This window comes from Anas platyrhynchos, chromosome 19 (genome assembly GCF_047663525.1).
Source record: "Anas platyrhynchos isolate ZD024472 breed Pekin duck chromosome 19, IASCAAS_PekinDuck_T2T, whole genome shotgun sequence".
Lineage (NCBI taxonomy): Eukaryota > Metazoa > Chordata > Aves > Anseriformes > Anatidae > Anas > Anas platyrhynchos.
In genome coordinates, this window is record NC_092605.1 from 739867 (window position 1) to 765749 (window position 25883).

At 59.4% G+C, this 25883-nt stretch overlaps 1 protein-coding gene and 1 long non-coding RNA gene across 14 annotated transcripts in view; one reads left to right on the forward strand and one right to left on the reverse strand.

Annotated features, from left to right (window-relative positions):
- Window positions 1-25883, reverse strand: part of RBFOX3 (RNA binding fox-1 homolog 3) — a 164405-nt gene that overhangs the window by 111195 nt on the left and 27327 nt on the right. For 2 of the 13 annotated variants that reach the window (XM_038165459.2, XM_072025767.1), the window contains exon 1: window positions 17662-17867. The exons of 8 other annotated variants lie outside the window; for them this stretch is intronic. The gene's annotated coding sequence lies outside the window, so the exon portion shown is untranslated. Of the gene's footprint in view, window positions 1-9309; window positions 9494-17661; window positions 17868-18094; window positions 18173-18592; window positions 18613-25883 lie in introns of those variants that run through there. 3 more of the 13 variants (XM_072025770.1, XM_072025768.1, XM_072025769.1) reach the window with 3 other exon arrangements.
- On the forward strand, window positions 18274-21518 carry LOC119713200 (uncharacterized). The gene is made up of 2 exons (XR_005260135.2): window positions 18274-19329; window positions 20340-21518. It is a non-coding gene; the product is annotated as an uncharacterized lncRNA (long non-coding RNA).

The window sequence follows — 25883 nt, forward strand, 5'->3', positions numbered from 1 at the left end:
CCCATGGGGCAGGTGGGGATGCCGGAGCCCACCCACAGCACTGGGGCCAGCAGGGGCAGCAGCTCCATGCCCACAGGAGCGGCCCCGGGCAGCGCAGGGCTGTGCGCTCCCCCTGCACCTCGCCACCAGCCCCTGCGCTCTCCTCTGAGGACAGCATCTCATTGACCGTAATGCTTTACTGATCCTGCCTCCCTCCTCTGACCTACCCTGTCTCCACCACGATTTATGCTTCACATTAGCAGTCTAACGAAGCCTCTTCCCACACCGCCGGTGCGAGGTGGCACTGCAGACGTCTGAGCTGCGCAGAGCGCACGGTGCCCGGCCACATCCCCTCCGACAGCCCCAGTCCCCCCCAAACGAAGGGTGATGAAGGCTTGGCGCCCAGGAGCGCAGTGAGGACAGGTCACTTTGCCCCTGGCCCCAGGCACATGGATACTGCTGAGAGCAGGACAAGAGCAGGACTTGCTGAGCCCATCCTGCCCGTGCCCTCAGGTCACACCAGTTCTGCCCTATATCCACCAGCCTCAGGCACAACCCCCCTGCAGACACTAACCTGGGAGATCTCAGCCCAGAAGTGAAATTTTGGGATGCTGGGAAAGCAGGGAAAGGCTCAGTGAGCACCACAAAAGCAGGGATGCTCCCAGGGCCAGTGCCAGAGGGAACCTGCCCGGGGTGACCGCTCTGGGGACCGGGTGCCCTTGCCTGGAGCGGAGGGGGCAGACGGGCACCACCAGCACCAACCCCATGGGTCACCCCCCAGACAGCACCATGCACCAGGACGGTCACACTCCTGCAAAAAGAACTACCAGGCTCATTTTCCCCACTCAGCTCCTAATCGCAAGGCTCTGGCTCTAAGCCTATAATCCAACATGCAGCATCTCACTCAATAAATCACCCCGTAAAGGCGAACCAGCAAACAGCTATCAGCAGCTGTCAAGAGCCTGCAGGCAAAACCCACCATCCCTCCAGTAAGCAGCGGGAGCTCACCACCCCTCCCTGAGCCCTGACAAGCGGCTGGTGGACCACCAGCGCCGAAGGCAGGCGCTGCAGCAGGGACGTGGCACGGGCACGGCTCAGGGCAACGAGTGGTTCCCCAGGCACAACCGGGCAGGGTGGGGGAGGCAGCATCCCTCTCTCCCTCCCTGAGCTCTGCTCCTGTCTCTAATGTGGCAGGCACTCAGCAAGGGAGGGCTGAAAATCCCCAGCCCCAGCTGCTTCTACCTGTAAGGACGTCAGCAGCACCAGGAGAGATGCTCCTGGGAACCATGTGCAGCCCTTGCAGGACCCCGCTCTGACCCCCCGCAGAAACCAGGCAGCCAAGTAGCGAGAGGAGAAATCCATCGCTGGGAGCGCTGCCAGGCAAGGAGAGCAGCGGCCACCACCACGTGAAATGGAGGCTGAGGGAAGGAGAAGAGACTCGAAGGGTTCGAGCTGGAGCCCCGCAGCATCCCCATGTGCTCGGGGCAGACCCAGCGGACAGGTCCCAGCTGCGTTCCCAGGCACTGCTCGTGCTGGGGGACATCAACCACGAGGGCTTCTGCAGAAACACAGCAGGACCAGCACCTGCCGAGACCTTCCCAGCAGGTCTGGGGCACGATCCACCACGGCCACCCCTGCCCAGAGCACGAAGCCTGGCACCAGGCAGCCCCGGCCCCCCTGTGCCTCCCCCCGCCTGCAGCAGGCGGTGGCTGCTGTCGGCTCGCAGAGCTGCCCTCACTCCTATTTACATGTAAGCTGTGCTGACACCTCCTCTTCATCAGTGCCAGGGCCTTCCTCGGAGGCCATGCATCTCAAGCAGGACAGCACCATAAATATTGCATAGGAGGTGTTTCTAATCTAGTTATGGGTTCAGCCTCTCATGCTCTTCCATCAGGGAGCCTTGGATTGAAATTGAAGTGTATTAGTATAATTTTATCAGGTTTTATTAAGCCTGGGGTCTTACGTTTTTGATATATAGTTTTAATTAAGTTTTAAGTCAAAGAATGCAGTTGCTCATATTTTATCTTGCCATGTCACATCAGAGGGAGGCAGTTAATCAGCACGTACAAAAACTTCCCGTTGCCCGTGATGAACGCTCGCGAACTTTTCCTGCAGGGACCCCGCCAGCAGCAGGGACGCACGGCCCTGGGTTCTCCCTTCTCCTGCACACGTCTGTCCTGCCGTCCCTGTGCCACCCGTCCCATCCTCGGGGGGACACATCCCCAGGACCGCTCCTCTCTCAGCCGAACTGCCCTGGACCTGCAGCACCCCCAGGGCTCTGAGGGGACCTGTGAGCATCACCCCCTCGTGCCGAGGGGCCCGCAGCTCTTGCCCTCCATTCGCAGGCTGCTGCAGCAGGCAGGCAGCATGCACTGCCCAGTTTCTGGGGCCTGGGTACCCCCAGCGAGATCGGGCACCAGAAATTCCCCAGCAAACAGAGCAGCCCCGTGCCAGCCTCCTGCAGTGACCCCAGAGCCAGACCCACTCCTGGAAGTTTCCCTCCTACATGGGGAAAGGGAATCCCAGCCCTCGGTGCTGGGCTCTGTGCAGGAGCAGCAGCCCCAGGATGCTGCCAGCCTCACACCAAGGGGACAGCTGCTCTCCTCTCCTCTGCAGATCGTCGTTTGGGGACCCAAGGCCTGGGGACGTTTGCCAGCGAGGGCAGCAGATGGCATCGCAGCTTGCGCTCACCCTCTGCAGCTCCGCTCAGATGGAGCCCGAGGGGCTGCTCCTCCCCGAGGGGGGTGAGCTGGGGGCAGCAGCGAGGGGCAGCCGGACCCTTGTGGGCCACACGGAGAGCCCACAGATGCTAGCAGGGCAGCAGCTGCCCACCCCACAGGCGGGGGCTTTGGGGAGGGCTGCGCACCCGCCGTGTTCCTGCCAGGCTCATCCCCGCTGCTGGGGTGGCAAAAACCTTGGAGGGTGGCTGGGAACGGAGACAGCAGCAGCCAGGGAAGGCTTCAGGTGCTCGGGCTCCTCGGGGCCTGCCCCCGCTCAGTGCCACCAGGTCCCTGCCCCGTGTCCTGCCAGAGCCACGCGAGGCTCGGGGCGGGCGCAGCAGCTGAGCGGGACCTGTCGCTCTGCCTGCAGGTGCTGAAAAATTTATCACCCAACTGGCAGGAACGAACTCAATTAAAAACCATTTTAATGGTATTACATTAAAAAAAAATAACACTCATATTTCCCACGTCAAGGTTCCTCTCCGTGAGAGCGGCAGAAGCCTCCAAGTGTAACATTACAAATGATGGGATCCGCGCTCTGCCAACAAAAGCCTGCGCACGGCCAGCGGGCTCCTGCCGCACGCTGCGATCCTGAGCAAAAAGAGCTTCCCCTGGCACCCTCCTCCCCCAATACAGGGCACGGCCACCCCTTCCCCTTCCCTCACCCGCCTTCCCCTCACCCCCCAGCCTCACGAAGCCCTGGCTGTGGGCTCTGTGGGTCGGGCACAGGGAAGAAACCGACCGCCGGCGGGTGACACCAGATGGGGACGGCAGGGCTTGGCGAGCCCTCGCGGTGCTTCCTCCTCTCCACCTGTGCAATCTGTACCTGCAAACCCCAACCCGATCCAGCCCCAGGGAGGGGAATCCTGGTGGGGAAGGCTCCCCCCTTATTCCCTTTTCTCTCCCGAGCAGAGCAGCGCGCCTCTCCTTGCAGGTGTATAAATCAGCACAGCCTCCTAGCAGCGAGCGCAGTGCCCGACACAGCAGGAGCCCCGCAGAGCCGAGGGCTCTGCTCCAAGCACCCCGGCAGCGGGGCTGAGGAAGGATCGAGGAGCCACCAGCTGCAACCATCCCCCAGGGGGACAAAGCGAGACCCACTGGTGCAGGGGGTGAGGGTACGAGGCCGGGACAGGGGGTGCCCACCGAGGCACCAGCCCCGCTCCACCGCGGGTCACCCACGCGGAGCTGAGCACGGGCTCAGTTCCTGCCTCGCACTCGGCTCCCCGCACCCCGCGGCAGCACGGCCCCCACTGCTCACACAAGCAGTTTCTGTCTATTTTCGGCTGCTCTGAGAGCTCCAGTTTCTATATGAGGAGAGAAACACCAGAAACACGGCCGCTTGGCTGCTTCTGTCGCTCACTGCAATTTAAATTGCTTCTTCCCCAGCCCTGCAGCCCACGTCCCTCACCCCCCTGTGCCCATACCTCCAACCACTGCTGCTGCCCCGGAGCCCCACCAGCACCCACCCCAAGTCCCCCGGGCACCTCAGGGTGCAGGAGGAACGAGGTGGCCCTGAGAGGTCGCCCCAAACCCAGGCCAGCCCTGGGGGGGGCAAGGACCCTGGGAGCCCCCAGCCCTCGGGCAGAGCCCGCTCGGCTGCGTCCTGCTGGCACGGGGGTGCCTCCCTGGGGGTGCCTCTCTGGGGGGCCCACACCTCATCCTGGTGGGGCAACCGAGCCCACAGCCAGGCCAGCAGCGCTACCGAAACACTGTCAGGAACGGCGATGACTTCTTCCCAAAGAGGAGGGAGGGGAATCCCAAGGAGAGCAGGGATGATTTCCTTCATCAGTTGCAAGACTGATAGACTCGGGGGGATGGGAGAGTGTTTTACATTTCCTCCTTTCTCCTTTGCAAAGAAATAGAGATTTGGGGTTGGATTTGAACTTCATCCAGCAGAAAAAAAAGAAGAAAAAAAAAAACCTTTGAAAAGGACTCAGTTTGATTGTTTAACTCTCTCCGTCCCCACATTCCCATTAAAATAGGATTTGGGGTAAGAGGAGAGCTTCGAGCCCAGCAGCCCCAGTGGTGCACAACACCCCCGAGCAGGGTTTAACCCGGGGGCTGCGGCACCAGCCCCAGGAGCTGGTTCCAGCAGAGCTGCCACGCAGCAAGGAGCTCGAGGCACAGCAGAGGGCAGGGACAGCAGGGACACGAGCCCCGTCCTGGGGCAGCCACCTCAGCATCAGCGAGGGACCCCAGGAGAGCAGCGCTGGGCCACGCTCCAACCCGCAGGTGCTACGAGGCAGAAGGCACGGACAGAGCCACATCCAGGCTGCAAAAGGCTTCCCTGGGGGCCCGGGGCTGCACGCACATCCCACACACCGGCTCCCACCGCAGACCCCAGCCACGCTCCCCCGGTGCCCCCTGCGCCACCTCCCTGCCCTCGCCCCCCACCACAAGCCCTGTGGGCACCTCCACGGGGGCCACAGCCACGGCTTAACCGGGCAGCGAGAGAACAGGGGGGAGCGAGCTGGGGAGCGAGCGTGCTGCGTGTCATCTCGCTGCGTGTATTTATATCCTTCCCAGACGCAGCATCCCTTTGTAAAGGCACGGAGCGCGTACAGTCAGGGCTGTCAGTTCAGCGGCATGTTACAAGTGTTTGATATGGAGATTTTGGCAGTGGGAATGGATGTACCTCGCTGAGAGGTTTATGTAAAATGACAGCTTCTGGAAAATGAAGCACTCAGATTAAGGGGAAAAAAAAGAAAAAAATAAAAGTACAAACAAAAGGGAAGAGGGGCTCCCGCCCGGCGGGGCCAGCGCTGCTCTCCGTTCCCCGCCAGCCTGCCTGCGCCTCCCCAGCACCTCGGCTCCTCGGGCTCTGCTCCGCTCCCCCGCTCAGCCCGCTGCCCCATTTTCATCTCAGCGCTCTTCCTCTCCCCCTTGTTTACTGGGCTGAGCCTTTTATCACTGGCTGCGCGTGGGCGAGCGTGGGAGGGAGGCAGGGAGGGAGGCAGGGAGGTGGATGCCTCGCAGAGCGCTGCTGTCAGAGGCCCGGAGCAACTCCTGCCAGCGCGGCGCTGCGCAGGGGGAGCTGCAGAAACCAAGCAGGCTGCGGGCATGGGGAGCGGTGCCCCCGCCGCGGGGACGGGTCCTGAGCTCTGCAGGATGCTCAGAAATCTGCATCCAGAGGATGCAAAGCACCGGCCCCAGGGAGAGCAGAAAGGACCTGGCCCTGGGGGGGCAGCCCACGCAGCGGGCAGTGCAGCAGCTCCCTGCAGCCCAGGCACCGCCGCCCCCTCCCCAGCCACCCCCAGCATCCTGCGACCACCGAGCAAGGAGCAGAGGCTGCCCCACGGGGAGGGACGGAGGCTCCGAGGGAGCCCTGCTCCCAGCTCCACGCCTGCCCTGCCGCGCTTTGCCGTGGCCGTCGCGCTCCTTTGGCTTTACACCCTCCTTGGCTGCCTCCAGCCCGGCGAGGATACGTGCCCATAGCCGGGGTGGAAGCAATCCCTGCTGCAGCAATAATGATCCATAAAGAAGCTGACTTGTTTCTTACCTCTCTGAAATGAAGGATGGTGATTACCCTACATCCCAGTCCACAAAGCTTAATCCAAATTGATGGCCTCCCAGAGATTGCTTCTCTTGCCTATCACCCAATCTAATACCCAACTCTCCTCTACCCACCTCTACTGAGTAGCAAAATGTCAGAGTAACTCATGCAGGCTCTGAACAGAGAGGCCATTCATCCTGAAGCGAAGGGCTCCTAGACCAGACACTAAATTAAGAGCAGGTTAGGACGGGTGGCACACGAGCCTGGCCCTCCCTGAGCCCCAAACTGCCTGGAGCAGGGCAGAGGTCTGCTGGGACCCCTTTGGGAAGGGGATCCCCCACAGCACAGGCTGCTCTGTGCTGATTTTGGGGCAGATCCAGAGGCCAGGAGCTGACCGGGAGGTCCCAGAGCTGCCTGCCCGAGCCCCCCAGTGCTGCCCAAACCTAAGTTAGGTCTTGGTGTAAGCTCAATCCAGGCACAGGAGACCTCCACCCGCTTGGCACGGGGTTAAAGCAGAAGGAAGGAGCAGCCCGGGTCCTGACCTGGGTCACGGTCTGAAGCAGCCTGCTCTGCCCCGCGGCTCCCCGCGTGCAGCAGGAGCTCCGAGGCCGAGTTAGCAAACCCGTCCATCAGAGAGGCTGCACAGAGCAAAGCCACTGCCAGGCTGACCTGCTGCAGGGGTCCCAGCCTCACAGCCACGGTGTGCACCCACACCCCAAAGCCACGCAGCACCCACAAGAGCTCTCATTTCTAACAGCTGCGCTCCTGAGACCTCAAACCTCCGTGCACAGCTCCCAACGAGCCCAAAAACCAGGCTGGCTGCAGCACGCAGCAGGACCCGGGCTGGTGGGATGCTGGTGCGGGTGCAGGCGCAGCAGCACGGTGCCCACGCAGCACCTCAGGCTCCAAACCCTGCTTGCAGGCTCTGGTGGCAGCAGAGCAGCGAGCCAGCACCACTGCCCCATGCTCCCACCCCAGGCACGGTTCCTCGGCACCCAGCCCCGCAGCAGAAACCCCAAGCGCTGCCCATGTCCCCACGCCAGGGCTGCAGCCCCTGCCCGGCTCTCTGGGCACAGCCACACACGGTGCAGAGCTGAAAAGGCCACGTGCTGGGCTGCGCACAGGTCTGGTTAGCCATAAATATCTGGGAGCAGAAGTGACAACGAAGGCTACGGCTGAACTGTGCACCATATATTATGGCACACGGCACAGACACCGAACTTAATTGCACGTATTTCCCCCCACACTTTAATGAAAACTGCGAGAAAAAGCTCTCCCATGTCCTACCCCCTGAGAAGATCCACTGGGGCACCTCTGCCCCTCCACCCATCACCTCCTCGGCTGTCCCCACAGCACGGGACCACCCCTGACCCCGCACAGGACCCAGCACAGGACAAAAACCCCAAGAGGCGCCCGCTGCTTTCTCCCGACAGCTCCAGGCACAGGTCACCAGGCTCAATTCCTGCTCAATTCCCACCTTTGGAATTTCACGCTCCCTCCTTACCAAGAGCATCGCCACCGACCTTGGGCATCACCATGAGCACCCCGGCTGCGCCCGCCGGCTCCTTGCCATGCACGCGGGGGAGCCCGGGCTCCTGCGGCCCCGGCGCCGGGCAGGCGAGTTGATGAACGTTCATAAATCAACCCTGCCTTTTGCTTGCTTAAGATATCCTCATTTATCCCGCACCACAGGTGTGCGTGGCACTTAGAGCCAGAGAAGCAGCCGAGCTCCCCGCCAGGAGAGCTTACTTTCTAATTAGACAGATAACAGCAAATCATGACAACAGACCACCGTGGGGAATGGAAGGGACTGCTGCTCTGCGGCCAGCGGGAGGTTTGGGGGCCTTTCTGACAGATCCTCCACTTGTTTCGCATTCATTTCCCACACCTGATAATGGGAACGCAGCGGCAGCCCACACCACAGCCAGGGCCTGATGAGAAAACATTAGCAGGAGGAGGAGCGAGGGAGTTTGGGGAGAGGCTGCGGAGGGAAGGGGGGTCCCACACCCACTGCCCACCGCAGCCCTTCCTCCCCAGACACTCCGACGTGCTCAGCTGCCCCCCGGACAAGGCAAAGCCACATCCACGCTCCCAGGGGGGCACGTGGGAGACAAAGGCACCTGCAGCAGGACGAGGAGGAGGGCATCCCACGGGCACCCAGCTGTGCCACAGCTTAAGAGCGCGTGGGGAGCATCCCTGGGGAGGCTGCGCCTGCCAGCCCCTGGCAGGGTCTGCAGAGCTGGGGCACTGGGGAGGGATGAGTGCCCCGAGGAGCCCAGCACAGGCTGGCATCGCTCCCACTGCAGCCACACCAGGGGGAATGACCAGTATTTGGGGGGACAGAGCCATGGGGAGAACATCGCTGGGGGAGCAAGGAAAACAAGCCCAACCCCAAAGGACATTCACAGAGCCACCGCAGATGAGGAGCGAGAACATCCATCAAGCAGGAGGATCCCGTGCAACCCCACAAGGCCCCGAGCGCTGCCCTGCTCCCTCCACCATCCCCCAAATTTTCCTTCAAACCAAACTTCCCCTTGCATGGCAAGGCTGCAGCGTGTGTGTGTGCATGTGTTTTCAACCCAGTCTTTAAATGAGGTCTTTGCTGAGAATTTACAATTCCCCCATGGCCTCAATCTTGCAAAGATTGCTTTTTTAACACTGTTGGGCTTTAATTCTAATAAGCCTCCTCTTTATTACGGAACCAGGTCACATTGCCTTGACACTGCAAGAAAATCTTTCATCGGGAGGGAAAACAGAGAAGGGAAAAAAAGAAAGAAAGGAAGGGAGGGAGGAGGACGAAAGGCGACACAAACAAACAGGAGCTGTTCACTTCAGCTGGGGGACTTTCTGAAGCAGCAGAAGCCGGCGGCGGCCCAGCCGCAGGGCTGCGAGGAGCGAGGTGCCTTCCCGCAGCGCCGCCGCACGCCCCAGCTCCCGGAATTATTTCTGGTGCGGCTTCACCTCCCACGCACCCTCCCACCCTCCGCTGCTTAAAAATGCCGAGAGGAGCAGGAGGGGAAGCTTGACAAAACTTTGACAGACATAATGAGGACAAAGTTCAGTCCTGCCCTGGACAGATGGCTCTTATTACCAGCCTGGTGCACGGCTCCTAATTACCTGGCCCGCGCCGCGGGGATGGGAAGCGGCACAGCGGATCCGCGCGGTGGCTCCCAGCACCTGCGGGCCCCAAGCGCCCCTGCCAGCGAAAATCAAAGCCCTTCCCCGGAGGGGGGAGGCAGTGGCACAGCTTCTCTCCCATCAGGAACAACTGCTTGGAGCTGCCACAGGTCGATTTGCCCTTCTGGAGGCTCACCACTCTCCAGCATCCCAGCCGGCACCCGGAGCCCCAGCCAGGCGGGGGGATTTGCCACCTCTTCAGCTCCCCAACTTCTTGGCTTTGCCTAGCTCAGGACACGCCACCACACCACATCTCCTGTTGCTATCTTATGTCATGGCCATCGCCATGGAAACAGACTGATCTCATACCCCACCTCGGCTCCCACGCCTGCATCCTCAGCGGCCCCTGGCTCGGGAAGGGCAGGATGCTCGTTTGGGGTGCGCTGAGCACCCTGCTCCCAGGCGGTGACACCCCAGCAGCCAAAGCACCGAGCACACCACGACTCCTGGGTGCTGGTCCCACTGTCACTGACACCAGTCCCCTGCCTTGTTCCCATCTCACTTCGTGGCACGAGGCAGCTCGGCACAGCTCAGTGCACAAAGCGCCGTCCCCGGCCAGCCAAGCAAGGAGCACCCAGCCCGTGCCAACAGCCAGCACCTTGCAGCCCCAGGAGCCATCCCGGGCTGTGCACAGAGCAAGGTCTGCACTGCCCTGGGCAAGGAGCCAGAGCCCCAGCCCCGGTTTTGGAGGTTGGAGCTGAGGTCTGGATGAAGCCATGGCACCACTGGGCATGGAGACAGAGCTGCAGGGTGTGCAGAGCCACGGCCGTGCACGCCGCATTGCTCCTCCATGTTTCCAAAGGCAGCAGCAAGGCAGCTCAGGCCAGAAACAAGACACGAGCGTCTCTTTCCCATGCTTAAGGGGACCCAAATCCACCCCCCAAATTTTTCCTGCTGGGCTGTTTGATGAGCAGGGGAAGGGCGATGCTTTATGAAGCCGAGCAGTCCAAGCACGGGAGATGAAAAGCCCCTTCCAGGCTCGGTAAAATCAGGGCTCCCTGAATCACAGCCTCTCCCACACGAGAGCACAACCGGGATTCACAGCTGGGGGAGGCCAGGGCTGCTCCAAATGTAGATGTTTTAATTCTTAATGCTAGCAGCTGCACTTAAGGCGCGAGAGGCATGGAAGCCATGCACAGGAGTAACCATGGCAACTTCACGGAAGTTAAATAAAAACTTCTTTAAAAAAAGATAACGAGGTCCCTGAATCATGCTTTATCAGCTATGTTGCTATAAAGATCGAGATACAGCTAGCTCAGGATTCCTAATTACTTCTGCAATATACTGTAGATAGCTTTATTTAAAAAAACCTGGCTCTGCGTATCATTATTTAGGCCCCTCTCCATGCCCGGATTTGCATATTCCATGAAGCACATTCTCACCCGGATCTGCCTGCGAGCGCCTTCCCATGCAGCGCCTGCCTACGCGCGGCGCTTGGGGCTTCTGCAGCGGAGCCCCGACCCCCTCCTCCCGCGGGGGGCACGGGGAAAGCCCCCGCGGCGCCACCGCCCCCGGCCACCCCCGGCACATCCCTGCCGGAGCCACCGGTGCGCAACGGGAGCGCCCCGTGCCCGGGGGCTGCAGCACAGCTTGGAGCGACTGCAGCAGGCGCTGCACCCAAATGCAGATTCCCCGGGCTGCCTGCAGAGCCCCCGGGCGCAGAGCGCTGCGGGCCGGCCACCACCGTGTGCCGAGCCCCCCGCCAGGCAGACCCAGGGGAGCGGTGACACCCCAGCCCCGGGGGTCACCTTGCCACAGCCAGGATGAGAAGCAGAAGCAGCATTTGTCCCTAAATCAGGGAGCAGCATGCAGAATGCATCAGCTCCCTGCGTGCTACCAGCAGGCAGGAATTCCTGCCCTGTCCAGGAGTCAACCTGCGAGCTGTGAGGGATCTGCTGCCCTTTTATTTTCCCCTATAAAATGCTCTCAGACAACCCCAGCCAGTGCTGGGAGAGCGAACGGCCACCCCCAGCCTGCAGAGGGATGCTCGCTGGTACCCTGACTGTGCCATGTCCCTAAGGCATCGTGAGACCCGAGTGGCGTTTGGGGAAGATTCATTAAAACGTACCACGTCCATCAGCCAGAAAACCCGCACGAGGCAGCTGGTGCAGGATCCACCAGCAGCTGGGGACCCTCAGTGCCACCCCCAAACCCCTTGGGTGCCCACCCCAGGGCTCAGCAGGGCCCTGCCGCTGCCCCACGCCTCTCCCCTGCCGTGCTCGGCCCCAGGCAGGGGCACCAAAAGCCCCCAGGCCCCCTCGGGGAGGGCTCAGCCGATGGAAATCGCAGCCCCCCCAGCTGCGCACGGTGCCTCCAGAGCCGCGGACGGTGAGTGATTTATTCCGACCATTGCTGCCTCTCGGAGGCATCGCTCCCTGCCAGCCGTGCAGCACTTTAATTGTCCATCAAGAGGAGCAGGGAAGAGCTGTAAATCTCCCCCCGCAGCCCCCGGAGCCCAGCACTGCAGCCCCCCCATCCCTGGTGGCCTCATCCCCTGCCCGCAATGCTGGGGGCAGACAGCACCGGCCCTCCAAAAAAAATAAATAAAAAAAAATCCTTGCTGCATCTCATCGTGCTGCCGCCTGCACGCCGGGTACCCCCCAAAATTAATTTCTCTTTCTTTTCTCTTTCTCGGTGGTTAATTCACAGACATCACGTTCAACAACAGGATGGCAGCTCTTCTGTTACGGACGTTCTGCACGCAGACTTGAATAGTGATTTCAATTCTTCACTTTCACAGCTTACGTTAAGGCTAAGGGAATTATATTTATTATTTACTATGTTTTTTAAACTCATTTAATTTAAGCCAGTTCTGAATAGAAATTAGAATTCAATTAAATTGTGGGGGAAAAGTCAGCATTTTGAAGCAGATTATTAAGTAAAGCTACATTAAACATGTTGGGAGCATAAATATCTAGGAACAAGTTCTATATTTAAAAGTAGATTTATTCAGCAGAGGAAGTATCATCTGCGGTTCAGGAATTTAAGAACTAGTTATCAAGGTCACAATTTTAGAAGCAGATCTCAAATTCTCGCATCTATGTTTTACCCAGAGCCTGATTAAGAGTTTAGAAATCTGGAAAACTCTTTTTCTCTGGCTCCCTGCACGAGAATTAATTGTTTATTGATCTGACAAGAGGAAAATATTCTCTCTCTGGCTGCAGAGGAGGTGAACCTGTTGTCAAAAGTTGTTTTATCACTTCCATAAATTCTGGCTGTAATGACTTCCTCCGGTTCAATAATTTGAGTTGCTCTAAACACCAGCGGTACACACGACCTCCTCAAGCATTCCTTGAAATTATTTTAACAGATTACAGGAAGCCAGGTCATTACGTTGGTTCCCAATTTCAAGCAGCCTTGAACTCCCAAAGCCAGCCTTGGACCTCCCCAGCCCCAGCCAGCCCGCTCCTCCAGCTGCGCCCCCTCCTCCTGCAGCCAGGCTCTGAGCCCCCCGAGCCGTGGTGAGGGGTCCCACGGCACCGGGCACACCAGTGACGAGGACAAGGGATGCAGGACAGGGCTCAGCATCAGCCCCAGGAGCCGCTGCTGCCCTCCTCTGCCTCCACCTCCAACCCTGGGGGGCTCAGCAGTGTCCCCCCTGCTGCCACCTGACGTGGGGGTGCTGGGTGAGCCCCGTACCCCCTCCCACCAGCTCCCTGGGCCAGAAAGCTTGCAGGATCAGGTGCAGCTTCCAAGCCCAAACCACCTAACAGGGAGCAAGCAGCACAAAGTGCCCCTCGCTGCCAGCCAGGAGCCGCGGGGCTGCTCGGGCTCTCCAGCAGCAGGGAGCCTGTCCTCGCTGCAGGACACAGCCCAGGAACGCGCTTCCCAGCCAGCAGCACAGCTTTGTACCATGGCTATAAATAAAATACCAGGTCTCCTGCCTGCAGCGCTCAGAGGAACATGGAGAGAGAGAGGGAGAGCGCAGCTTGAAAGGGAGCTGGTGGCACGAGGGGCTCGGTGGGGGACAACAGGCAGAGGAGCTCAAAATCATGCGGGTACAGCTGCGTCCCCATGGCACCACTGGGGGCCAAGGAACACGGGGAGGAGACACAAGAGAGGGGCTGGGGCTCGAGCACAGGGACAGGGGCTGCTGTGCGCCCGCACTGGAGAACGAAACATGAAAAGGGATCCCGCACTTGTGTGCTCATTTCTACCCATTAGAAATTCAATCTTGTCGAGTCTGGAAGACACAATGATGCCTGGAGCATCACAGAGTGCGAGCTGAGCAAAGGAGAGAGCTAGTTTTAGATTGCTTTATTAAAAATAAAGTTTCAAAAAAAAAAAATTTAATCTCAATAACTAATGAAATAACAGAGAAGAAAAATGTGCTTCCTCGTCTGGTATCTCAGCCTGTCAATTAATTTGCAAGAATGCACATCCCGAAATACCTCAAACGATTCCAGCAGAAAGCACTGGAACAGCGCTGACAACAAACAGCCCCTGCTGCTACCAAGGGCTCGGGAGGCAAAGCAGCTGCTGCCGGCCGGGCACGGAGGAGCACCCGGGGGCAGAAGCGATGGAGCAGAGGCTGCAGGCCCGAGCTGAGCACCAGCAGAGGGGCAGAAGGGGCTGGGAGGGGAGGGTGGGTCACCATGACCTCGCAGCCAAGACGTGGGAGGGCTGTCAGCTCGCACACTTGGAGACGTCTCCTTTACACCGCGCTGCATTCAGCGGCAGTGAGCAAGAGGCGTTCAAACCCATTTAGAGGCAAATGCTCTGCGGGTCACCTTTAAAACCCAGCTGAGGCACTGACTCACTCCGTAACCTCAGGAAAAGGCACCTGAACCTCTCACGTTTGCTTATTCTGGATGGAAAAGGGGGCGATGTCACCAGCAGAGCCCCCCGGTCCCGCAGCGGGGACCACGCGCTGCGGCACAACCGAGCTGGCTCCCGCACCATTACCAGCCTGCCCCTGCCCAGCCCCAAGCTGCTGTCGGCTTTTGGGAAGAATTTGGGGATGCTCAAGCAGCCAGCACAAGAGAAGAGAGCTGGGTTGGGCTCAGCACACCTCGGCGAGGCACGAGGAGCTGGACTGCCAGCAGCACACGGCTTGGCCGTGCCGGCACCACCTCCTGTTAAAGCGCTCCCTGCTGAGCCTCACCACCAGCTCCCCCTCCTCTGCCACGGAGGGTCCATGGAGAGGCTGGTTCCACGGAGCAGATCATTCATAAGAACTAATTATTCAGCGTGCTCTCACCCCATAACACCATAAATTAAAAGAGAACTCAAATAAATTAAGGAACTTCCCTCATGCCTTTTATTATCTCAATAACCTTCAGAGGCATTTTTCTACCGTCAGCTGATCCATTTGAAAAATTGTGACGACAAACTAATTTAGTAAATGCACACACTTAAAAACCTTTATTTATCTACTGAATAAGCAAATGCAGCCCATGCTAGAAGAGCTGCTTGAGATGCGAGCCTGGAACGGGGACACCCGCTCCCCCCAGGTGCCCAAACCCAGCGCTCCCCTGTGGCTGGGGAGATCCGGGGCATCCCCTAAGGCATCGTGGCAAACGAGCTCAACTGCTGCACACAGGAACTACACCCCGGATGGGAGACGAGCAGCTTGCCTTGCAGGAGGAGGAGGCGAAGCATTAGCAATCAGCAGCAGTAGCACGGAAAGACAGGCTCCAACACCAGCAAACGCAGCGCGCAGGCTGCCCGACCATCCCACCGCCGGGATGTGAGCGCAGTAATTAAGGACGACATGTTCTAGTGATGGGAGATGGAGAAATAAGTGCAACTGGGAGAGAAGCCCTTTATTCTGAAACAGAAAGGGAAAAAATCCATACCTTGATAAAAAGGTACTGCGGGAGTGGGAAACGCGCCGAGTTCACACGACCGGAAAGGTTTGGGAAAGGAGAGCTGGGGGAGCTGGTTTGCCAGGGGAAAAACATGGAGCAAGTGTCAGCAAACCCGGAGACATCACCTAAAACCTCCCAGGCTGCCAGGGCCCCTCCTGCCATCACGAGAAGCAGGAAAGGAACAGACAGGCACCGCAGCAGCCCTGCGGCAAGGCACAGGGTACCCCACGGGGGGATGCCAGCCTCGCGTTTCCAACAGCGCTGCCTCGCACCGACTGGGCTCCAGGAGGAGAAGGCTGCCCGTGGTGCCTCCTTCAGCACCTCCAGCTCTGGAAGTCAGTCCCTGGCTGCTTCCCAAACTGCCACAAACAAGCAAGAGCCACGGCTGCAGGGTGCTGCCCTGCCCGGGTATCCTCTGTGCCCCTTGAGGATCTGGTGCAGTTCAGATCACAGCCACAGCACCAGCCAGCAGGTTTGCATGCCTGGGCCCCCTTATCTGGTGCCCAAAAAGTACCAGCTCAGCTCCCTACACAGAATTTGTGACCCTCTGATCCATGTGAGAGAATCCTAAAGCCATGCCCCAGAAGCGATAGCTGTAACCCTGGCAGGAGTGTACCGAACGCTGCAGCAAAGCATTGATGTGCCCTTGTGCCAAGGCTTTCTGTGGTGCTGAACAATCCTACAGATCACTTCAAAGGAGGAAAAAAAAAAAAAACCTCTCATGTATTTTCTCTGGAATAACAAACAGAGCCTCTTCACGGCTCCCCAGAGCCAAGAACAAGTTCCCAACGACTGGCCAGATTTGGGCAGCCCTGCCAGCCCCAACCCGCTGCAATCATCCCTCGACAAAAATTATAAACTCCAAGCACTTTCTCCATCTATTATACAGAAAAATAGCCTCCGTTTCTCGCTTTGTGCGGCTTTATCACGCCTCAACCATTTTAGCCTGAAGCCAGGAAGCTCTTTGGGGAACGGACTGTCTTAATCTGCATTTGCACAGCACCCAACAGAACAAGGCCTCCAGCCTGACTGCAGCCTTTGGGTACTGTTGTAATACAAATAAAACAGCGGCAGCAGAATACACCTTTCAAAGGCTGCAAGATGAACCGCAAGCCTCCGGACATGCTGGAGAATGGCAGGCAGAAGGAGCAGGGAGCAGGAGCAAGGCATTCCCCGGCTGCAGCCCCCCCGAAGCACACAGCATGGTGCGGCCACCCCCGGCCATGCCCTGAGCCCCACAGGGGACCCAGGGGCAGGCTGGCACCGGGACAGAAAAGCACGCAGCAGGGAACACCCCTGCTCAGAGCCAGGTTTCCGTGGAGGCAGCGAGCAAGTTCCAAACCCTCACAAAAAGCAACCAAAAACAGTCGGTGCTGTTAATGTCATGCTTACTGGAGTGAGAAGCTGAGAAATCCCCGCATCCCTGCTCTCCCCCCTCGCCAACCCCGCCTGCGCACACTGATGCTAGCGAAGCCTCTCCAACCCCCCGGGTGGGAGCTGCGCTGGCTCTGGGTGCTGTGAGGAGAGGGGCAGGGTCTGTCTGTGCCCCCCGCAGGCCTGCCCAGCACCTCGGCAGCTCCAGGACCCCATGCCCATGCTTGTTTACTTCAAACATCTGCGCTGGAACACTTGGACGCGGTGCTGCACGCCGTGCAGCATCCTGGCATGCCCACCGATGGAGGCTTGGCAGCATATGGGCGGCTGAACAACGGCGCTGTGCATTTACACACGCACCACAAATAAAGCAGGTGACTCTGGAAGGCTTCGGCTCCCTCCTTCCCTCCCCGTGCAGGGAGCCCTGGGCACGCCAGCACAGCCTGGCAGCGAAATTCCTGGAGACGGCACCGGCTTCGGGAGGGGAAAAACCACGGGGACAGCTGCCCAAGCTGCGCTCCTCGCCTCGCTCTGCCCCTTCCCGGTGGGGCCGAGCTCTGCCCTGCAGCTTCGCCAGCTCCTGGAGGCTGCTGGCCCCAGCGGGAGCCTCTCCTCCTCCTCCTCCTCCTCACCCCACCGACCCAGGCTCCACCTCGCCCAACTTTTCCTTACGTTTTCCCTTCACCTGGAGGGTGTGATTTTAATTAGCGCAACATCCCCGCTAACAACAGCGGCTAATGAAGCCATCCGCTAAGCACCCGTAACGCAAAACTTAACGAGAAGTTGTGCCGAGGCTTCCTCCGCGGGCACCGGGCAGGGCTGCAGCCGCCAACTCCGGCAGCCGCCGCCGGGAACGCCGCGCCGAGCAGCGCCCGGCCCCGAGCACCGGGAAGGCGCCGCACCCCCGAGGGGAAACCCCCCCCCCCGGCGGCCCCGGGCACGGCGATGCCGCGCTGCACCCCCCCGGTACCCCCAGCCCCGCGGGGCTCCCCCAAACCCCAACCCCGACGGCCCCGGGGACGCCCCGACGGAGCTTCCCCGCCGCCCCCGGCGCAGCACCGGGGCGAGCCGCCCCCCTTCTCCGTTCCCCCCCCCCCCGGTGACTCACTCTCAGAGGTCCCCGCGGCGGCGGAGGCGCAGGGCAGCCGCGGGTCCCCGCCCGCCGAGCGGCATCTCCCGAGCAGCGGCGACCGGGGCAGCCCGGCGGCGGCTGGGGGGGGGGAGGCGGCGCGGCACCGCCTGGGCTGGCCCCGCCTGGGCTCGCCTCGCACGCGGCTGCGCCCGCGCCGCCGCCCCCGGAGCCGCCGAGCGAGAGAAGCAGCGCTGGAACCAACGGGAACGACTGGGAACCAACGGCAACGAACGCGCCCGCCCCCGGCCGCCGCCACCACCGAGAGCCGCGGGCGGGGGCACGTGCGGCCGCGCCGCCCCCCGGCTCCCCCCCGGCCCCCGCCTCCTCCTCCTCCTCCTCCTCCTCTTCCTCCTCCCCGGCCCCGAGCTGCCCCCAGCCCGACCCCCCCCCCGCGGAGCCGCGCGCCCACCTCCTGCTCCTCCCGCCCGGCCGGTGCGCCCCGGGCGCGCTCCCGCCGCAGCCCGGCGCGTTCCCGCGGCGCGAGGCAGCTCCCGGCCCGGCGGGGCACGAGGCGCGCTCCCGGCTCGGAATTAGGGGGGGGGGGCACGGGCCGGTCCTGCCCCCCCCCCCGAGGGGAGGTCGCTGCTGCCTGCGGGTGGGCGAGGGGCTGCGCCCGGGGGCTTCTCCCGGCGCTTTCGGTGGCACCGGCTGCGGGCAGCACAGCGAGGGGTGACCCCCCCCCCGGCAGCACAGCGAGGAGCGAGCCCCCCCGGCTCAGTGCAGGACCCATTTCTACCCCTGCACCCAACGCCCCGGGGATGGGCACCCAGGGCAGCAGCAAGAAGCGAGGTTTTGGTTCCTTGTTGCAAATGTTGCAAAAACCAAGTTGGTGCACGGAGCCCACGGGGTGCAGGCTCACAACACAGCCAGGGTTAATGAAACCTCGCTGCGTGCCTCAGCCCCTCACCCTTCCTTCTCTTCAACTCGAAGGCAAGGACCTCTGGGCGCTGATCTTGGCGCTCCCTCAGCAGCTGGATGCGATCGTCCTCCCCCGAGCTTTCCACAGGAGCAGACCTCTGGCTCCCCCAGCCCTCCCATCCTCCTGCTGTTTGCCTCCTCTCTCAGGAAGCCGGCTGAGCGCTGGTGCAGACCCGCAGTGCAATATTCTGCAAGCCACTGGCTGCTCAAGGCCCTGTTGTTCTGCCCTTTCTCCTCTGGCTCACCAGCGGCTGTGCAAGCTCGCTAAAATAGTAATGAGCGCCATCTGTTTGAGCAGCACAGCTCCATTTAATCAGGTGTGGCCGGACGGTCGTGTCCCCTCTCCTGAACCTGGGAGAGGTTACACAACACAGATGCAGCAATCAGGTCCTCACGGCCCTGCCAGAGTCACCGTAAGCACCTCTGAGCTTTTTCTGGCTCGAGTGATTTGTTTGTGGTTTCCAGCAGCGAAGGTTGTGGCAAAGCTTCCCCAGTTACATTGCCTGGGAAACATCTGGAACACCCGCAGCCTGATGGAGTCAGTGACTTCCCCTGAACTCAGCGCAGGGGCTGTCCCGAGGTGTTATTCCTGTCCTGCAGAGTCCACGTGTGGCACTCCGGGATCAGGCCCCACTCCCCCTTCCCCTCCTGACCCGTTTGTTCCTGCCTCCAAGCGCTTTGAGGAGCCCTCTGAAGAGAACCCTCGGGGTTACGCAGAGCAGCAATGTGAGTGCAGACGATGAAATGCACCAAGCGCACCTCATCCATCCAAACATCCATTCTCTATGATGAACGTGTATATTTTTAGCCCTCGGGGATGCAGCAGCAGCCCAGAGCCCAGCCTCGCTGCCCTGTCAGGGAGGCAGCAGCCTTGTTCTCACGCCCTGCCAAACAATGGGAGCGCTCAGCCAGGATGGCTCCTTGCTATGCCCCGCTGTGCTATTTTCTCACGGTTCATTGAGGCCGAAGATGCTTTAGGCAGCAGATTTGGAGAACGGGGAAGCGGGAAGGCGGGAGAGAGAAGCTCTGCAAAATTTCTCCGCATTCGAGCCCCCGAGCTGGGTCCCTGCCGACATCTGTTCCTGGAAGCTGGTGCCGCTCGGGAGGCGCGCGTGCAGCGGGGCGATGCTGCGGGATTGCTAGGCAACCCCACGCTGCCAGCAGCAAGGGGCTGGGGAGCAGCACGCAGCCGGGGCTTGCACCCGCTCCCCGGCAGGGAAAAGCGGGCAGGGGGAGCGGAGCCCACCGAGGAGCCTCGCTGCGGGGCCAGGAGCAGCACCGGGGCCTGGCCGGGGAGAGGAGGAGGAGGAGGAGGAGCGGCGAGGGGATGGGAACGGAGAATGCGCGAGAGAGGCAGTTGAGGGAAGAGAAGCAGTTAGGAAAACACGAGTCAACAAAACCCTGCCTTTTGGCAAGGTTGTTATGTGAACCAGAAGGAACGAGTATTAATCTGGAAAAAAATATTTGTTTTTCTTAGCTTTTTTTCACAGCCTATTTGCCATTTAGAGCCTCAGTTTGGAGGAAGGCAGAGTTGTTAAATCGCTGCTGCTTTTTTAGCCGTAACGATGAGGTTTTCCTTTTCATAGCTGTGGCTGGGGAAGAGACCTGTTGCGGCTCTGCCTGGGGGTTTTCTTGCACGCAGATGCTATGAGCAGGGGCCACAGCAGAACCACAGCACGCGGGGACCCTCCTCATCCCCAGCACTGAACGTCTCATCCCTGTTTTTCCCTCTGCAGAACCCAAACAAGGAGAGTGCCAAACAGCCAGTTCCAGATCTGCAGAAATCATCTCTGCGATGCAACAGATGGTGCTCGGCCCGAGGAGAGCAGAGCAGAGCAGAGCAGAAGGCTGCAGCAGCCCCCCCGGTCACCCTCAGAGGCTCCTGGGGACCCTCGACCTGCAGGTGCCCAGACCAGGCTCACCCCCCCCCCTAAAGCTTTGCTCGCTCTCCCAGCCCTTCGCTCACCTGGTGCCAAATACCCAAGGAGGCGCTGCCTGCGCAGGTGATGCTCAGTGCTCGTTTGGCTCCAAGGTGGCACAGCTGAGCCCAGCCCTGCGCAGGGGTGAGCGCACCGAGCCCTGCTTCGGATCAAAGGCCCGGAGGCACCTCGCTTCAGGAGCCTCCCCAGAGGTCTGGGGAAGAACACTGGGTGCCCGCACAGCCACGGCATGGACAGGGCAATGACAGAGCAGGGCTCAGATATTTTTTTGGCATGTGTCAGAAGCCCTGACCCAAAAAACCCGAAGCAGAACGTGTAACACCCGATCAGAAAGTGAACGCGTGCCTGGTCATGGACGAGCTCAGCCTACAAAGCATTCTCCAGCACCGGAGAGTCGAGAGCCATGGTAATGTGCTCTGAAATAATGCTGTTTTAAATACAATTTATGATAGATTTCATAGCTAAGTTATGCAACATAATGAGCAAATCTAAAACGTAATTGTCACTGCGCATTAACAGCAAAATCCTGAACCTCTATTATACTAACAAACTTATTAAATCAGTGAACATTGCATTGCATCAGTCAATTACTAAACCGATGCTCAGATCACTGGAACAATCTGATATCCATTAGACAGGCAGAAGGAGGGGAGCACATCACCGGAGCTGCCCACGGGGTGACATGTTTTAAAACATTCAGTGTATTTACGCTTTTGATGCAGTGCTGCACCTGCGGGATGTTTTGCTGCCACTTCCCCTGTTCCCAACGCATCCCTAGAGTGCCGCTGTGCTGCGCATGCACTCGATGGGAAAAGGGCCGGGATCCAGCCTCACAACGGTGCCTTCTCCGAGGAGCCTGAAGTTTGCCAGGGAGCCTGCAGGCCTGGGCCCCCTGGGGCAGGCACAGATCTGAGATCATCCCTGGCTCCAGGGCGGGCTGGCGGACACCCGCCAGGGCCACACGTTTTCAGCAAAGGGCATTTGCTGCAACAGCAGGACACAGCACGTGAAGGCTGGCACGGACTCGGCCGCGTGCCCCCCGCTGCTGAAACCCCGTCCCCAGCAGCGCTCCCTCCTCGCGAGGTTGGGAAGCACGGGGTAAGCCGATCTTGGAAAGGCATCCACGCAAACATCTAAAGCGAAGTGTGCTTTGCACCTTGGTGTAGTGATTTGACACAGCACTAATTATGCAAATTAATCATTGGTAAATCAGGTACGTGTTTACTTATTTATTTTGCGTTTTGCACAGCAACCAGGCAGGAGGAGTGTTGTGAAAGAAAAGCTGCTCTATTTATTCTGATAAGAAATGTTTGGTAACATGTTGCACGATCCAACCTCCCCACGTTCTTTTTCAGATTAAATTCTAAATTGATTTGCTGGTATCATACCGTTCATAGCTCTCAATATGTCATCGCAGCTAATGAACCATGCCAGGGACACATTTATAACCCTCTATTAGCCTCTTCCATCAGGAAGGGATTTTTTTTTTTCCCCTCCTTGCTCTGAGGTTCTGAAAGTTACAAAACAAAATAAATCAAAAACCGACCAAACAAACCACCGGAACCAGAAGCAGCAGCAGACGTTACTGGAACTCAGACACTCCTGTGGCTGCCACCGCTCCCACCTCGGGATGTGGCTTTGACGCGAGCTGCAAAAAGCAGCCCGGGATAAGTCACCCAAACCCCACCGATTCCCTATGCCCAGCCGAGCAGAGCTCGGGCTGCTTTCTGAGCACCGTTTACAAACTTCCTCAAGCAGCAGCCTCAGCGCACAGAAGGCAGAGAAGGAGAAAGGCAGATGCCCAGCCCGTCCTGGGGCTGGTGCTGGGGGCCCTGCTCTGGAGGTGCCCCCGATGCAGCACCACCGAGGTGGCCGTGCCATGCAGAGCCCCCACGCCTGCACTTGGTTTCTCTGCCTGCGTGCTTTCCCAAGTAGGTTTGGGACAAAACTCCCGCGGTTCAGATGCAGCTCGTCTCCAGTGGTGAATGGCTGAGGCTGGGAGATGGAGGTGGGAAGAGAAACTCAGCAGTGATCGAGGGGCTGCCCTCACCTTGTGGTGATTGCTGCGTGTGCTGCAGGAAGACAGCGTTTAAACCATGAGTCGAGTCCCCCTTCATTCCAAATGCAGCGCTTCAGGAACAGAGAGACAACTCTATCGGGGGAACAAGAGCTAATTAAATTTACTGGGATCATTGAAGAGGAAATTATTTAATATTCTGCATGGAATTTAATATCGGAAAGCATGAAGGGCCTTGTTCCATCAGAGATCGGTTCCTTCCCACACCCGAGTTCACGCTGCACACCCAGCCCTGCCGCAGCACAGCAGTGCTGGCTGGCCATGAGAACCTGGGCTGGGGAGCAGCACCCATGGGCTGCTGCTGCAAGAGCACCCTCTGTGCTGCCAGGGCATCCTCTGTGCTCCCGACTGCTGCCACGCTGGGCACCCATGGGGTACGGGGCTGCCTTGTCTCAGGTGAGCACCCACATCCCCACGGGGCCATCAGCACTGACCTTAAACACCGTCATCCAGCCCCGTTCTGACAGACAAAATGTTGCGGCAGCTTAAGCTTCGACATTTTGCTGCTCAGCCCAAGTTGCAGCCTGGGCAGGGTGCTCCAGGTTCTGGGACCAGGAGGACAGGGAGCGAACGCTCTCCCTGGCCGTGCACCTCTGCACTGCAGCAGGATCCGACCGTTCCCATTCCATGCACTTCGTGCCTGCAGCTCTCCAGCTTGCCCCGGCTGCAGGGACCATCCCCACCCCATCCCCACCACCTCGGTGCTATGTGCGTGCCCATCAGGACCCGAGCAAGCTGCCTTCCCTGCCACGCGGGTGGTGACCGGGGACACCACGGCCACAAAGCCCCCACGCCGCGAGTTTCCCCGCTGCAGCTGCACCGCGGCTCTCGCAGCTGCTCATCTGGAACCGTTTTGTTCTCTTCACTACACCCTGGCTCCTTCCTTGGCTGTTTAATGATTTTTTAGAAGCAAAATGTCAGGCTCCGCTCGCTACTGTTAAGAAAAAAAAAAAAAAATTAAAAAGCTCAGTGATCGCTTCCCAGATCGCTCCCCAAGGGCTGGCGCTGGTCCCCGGGACAGGCAGCCCCACAGAGGTGGGCGGTGGGGGGGGGTCTCGCTCCGAGCCAGCAGCCGGGGTTCCTGCAGCCCCCCAGGGCCCTGTTTGGGTGAGGGAGCTCCGTCTGCCCCAGCTCCCAGCCCGCTGAGCCGCTGCCCACGCACCTCCCCGCAGCGCCAGAGCCAGCCGCAGGGAAGTGCTGACTTCACTGGGAGCGCCGAGCAGTGCCGGCCCTTCTGGGGGCTTCCTTCTCCTCCCTCCATCCTTTCCACCACCCTCTCACACACATGAAAGTGATTATAAGTAGCAATAATTTTGCTTCTGTATTTATGTCACCAATACCTTCAGCTAATTCCTGTAACTGCCAGCATGGAAGCACTAATACCTCTGCAAAAGACAAAGCAATTATTTCTAAACATAGCTCCCTTTCCTTGCATTGTCACCACCTAAATCACTAAAATCCTGGTCTGTTGTCAGCATCTTTCTCTAACTAGCAGGGGAAAAAATGATATTTTTTTTTTTTCCCAAAAAAATAACGTATCCATTGGCACAAAGCAAGCAAACCAACACAGCACCATCACCTTCCTGCATCCCCCACACCCTGCCCTCAGCAGGCAGAGCAAGTCCCCTTCTGCTCGGTGTCAGCCCTGGGTGGGATGCTCGGGACGAGGGCTGAGATTCCCCAGTGCCTCCATCTGGAGAGCTCCGGATCCTCCCCGTGGCCTCGCAGCAAACACCCTGGGTGCGATGGAAACCCACGGGGATTAGCGACCCTTGCAAAGGGTGCCCCTTCCCACAGAAACCACAGCCAGAGGAGGAGCAGGGGAAGCACCGAGGCAGGCAGCTGGTTCCCCAGGGGTCCCGAAATCACCGCTGCAGCAGAGAAGCCCCTGCACCTTCCCCAGGTGAGGAGCACGGCACCCACCCGAGGCAGAGGCAGGCAGGTTGGCTGCGCTGCCCGCCTCTGCGTCTGGCTGGAGCCACGCTGTCTGCCTCGGGACCCTCCGCAGCACCAGGCCTTATTATCCTATGGGCCTGCTCTCAAGAAATTAAAATGAGCCATAAAATGACAAGTAAAGTGGAATAAGGGATGTAAAGAGCAGAGAGAATGTAAATGGTGCGATTAGCATATGTACAGCACTTGCAGAGCGCCTGTTCACCACCGGGTCAGCGCCCAGGCTGCAGGAGGGAGGCCGGGCAGCCCCGGGGGGAGGCAGAGGGGATTTCTGCCTGGGGGTGCTCCCCAGCCCCTGCCTCTCCTAGGCACCCGCTGTGTGTATCCATAAGGGCTTTGGGGCCCTCGGACAAGGCACGGTGACCCCAGTCCCTGCAGCCCCAAAGGGCACGGGGCTGAGCGGGGAGGGAGCGGCAGAATTACGGAGCAGGTGGGGGCTCCCCATGGGGGTGGCGTGAGCTGGGACCTGCAGGCAGCACCACGCCTGGGTGACCAGACACCCATCAGGGGGGGAACACCAAACAGGCTCAGTGTCTTTTTTTTTCAGTGGGTTGTGCACAGAAACCTTCCAGGCTCCTGCACGTAGAGGAAGGTGCAGACGAAGCCTCCGTCTCTGGAGCCAGACCCCGCTGCCTGGCCCCAGCCTGAAGCACAATTTAGGTGAGCAGACCAAGGCTGAGCAGGGAGATGAAGGAACAGCAGCGGCACCACTGCACTTTGCTGTTGGCTGGATGCTCACTCGGAAGCACACAGCGGGGCAGCATCCATCCAGGGCGCACCAAACGTCCCCATGGCTCAGCTGGGCCAGAAGGGTCCCCGGGGAGAGCACCCCGGCCAAGCAGAGATGAGGGAGAGAGGCCACGTTCATCCAAACTGCCCTTAAAAACATTTTCATAACATTTCACATCCAACCTACAGTAGCACCTCCAGTAATTAACAGCTATGTTTTAATTAAACATTGATTAACTACTAATTAGTCTAATGATTAGTCACCTGAAGGAGACAAAGCAAAATACTGGATCTGCCAAGATAGGAGAGGGAGAAGGCAAATGATGAAAGATGAGAGGCGACTTAGATTCCTTCTCTGCTTCCCTCTGGGCCAAATGTTTTCTCTTATTCTAGTCCTTTATAAATGATGCCTTCAATGTGAATTTTCCTAATTGTGGCAAGTCTGATAAAGTCTCCAGTGAGTGATGCAGAGAAGACTGATTTTCTTCCCCTTTATCCATCAGATTTCTGCTCGTTAATGCAGCTAAAGAGCCTTTCCCCACCATCAGCGGAATTAGTCTCTGTCGCCATACCCAAGTCAG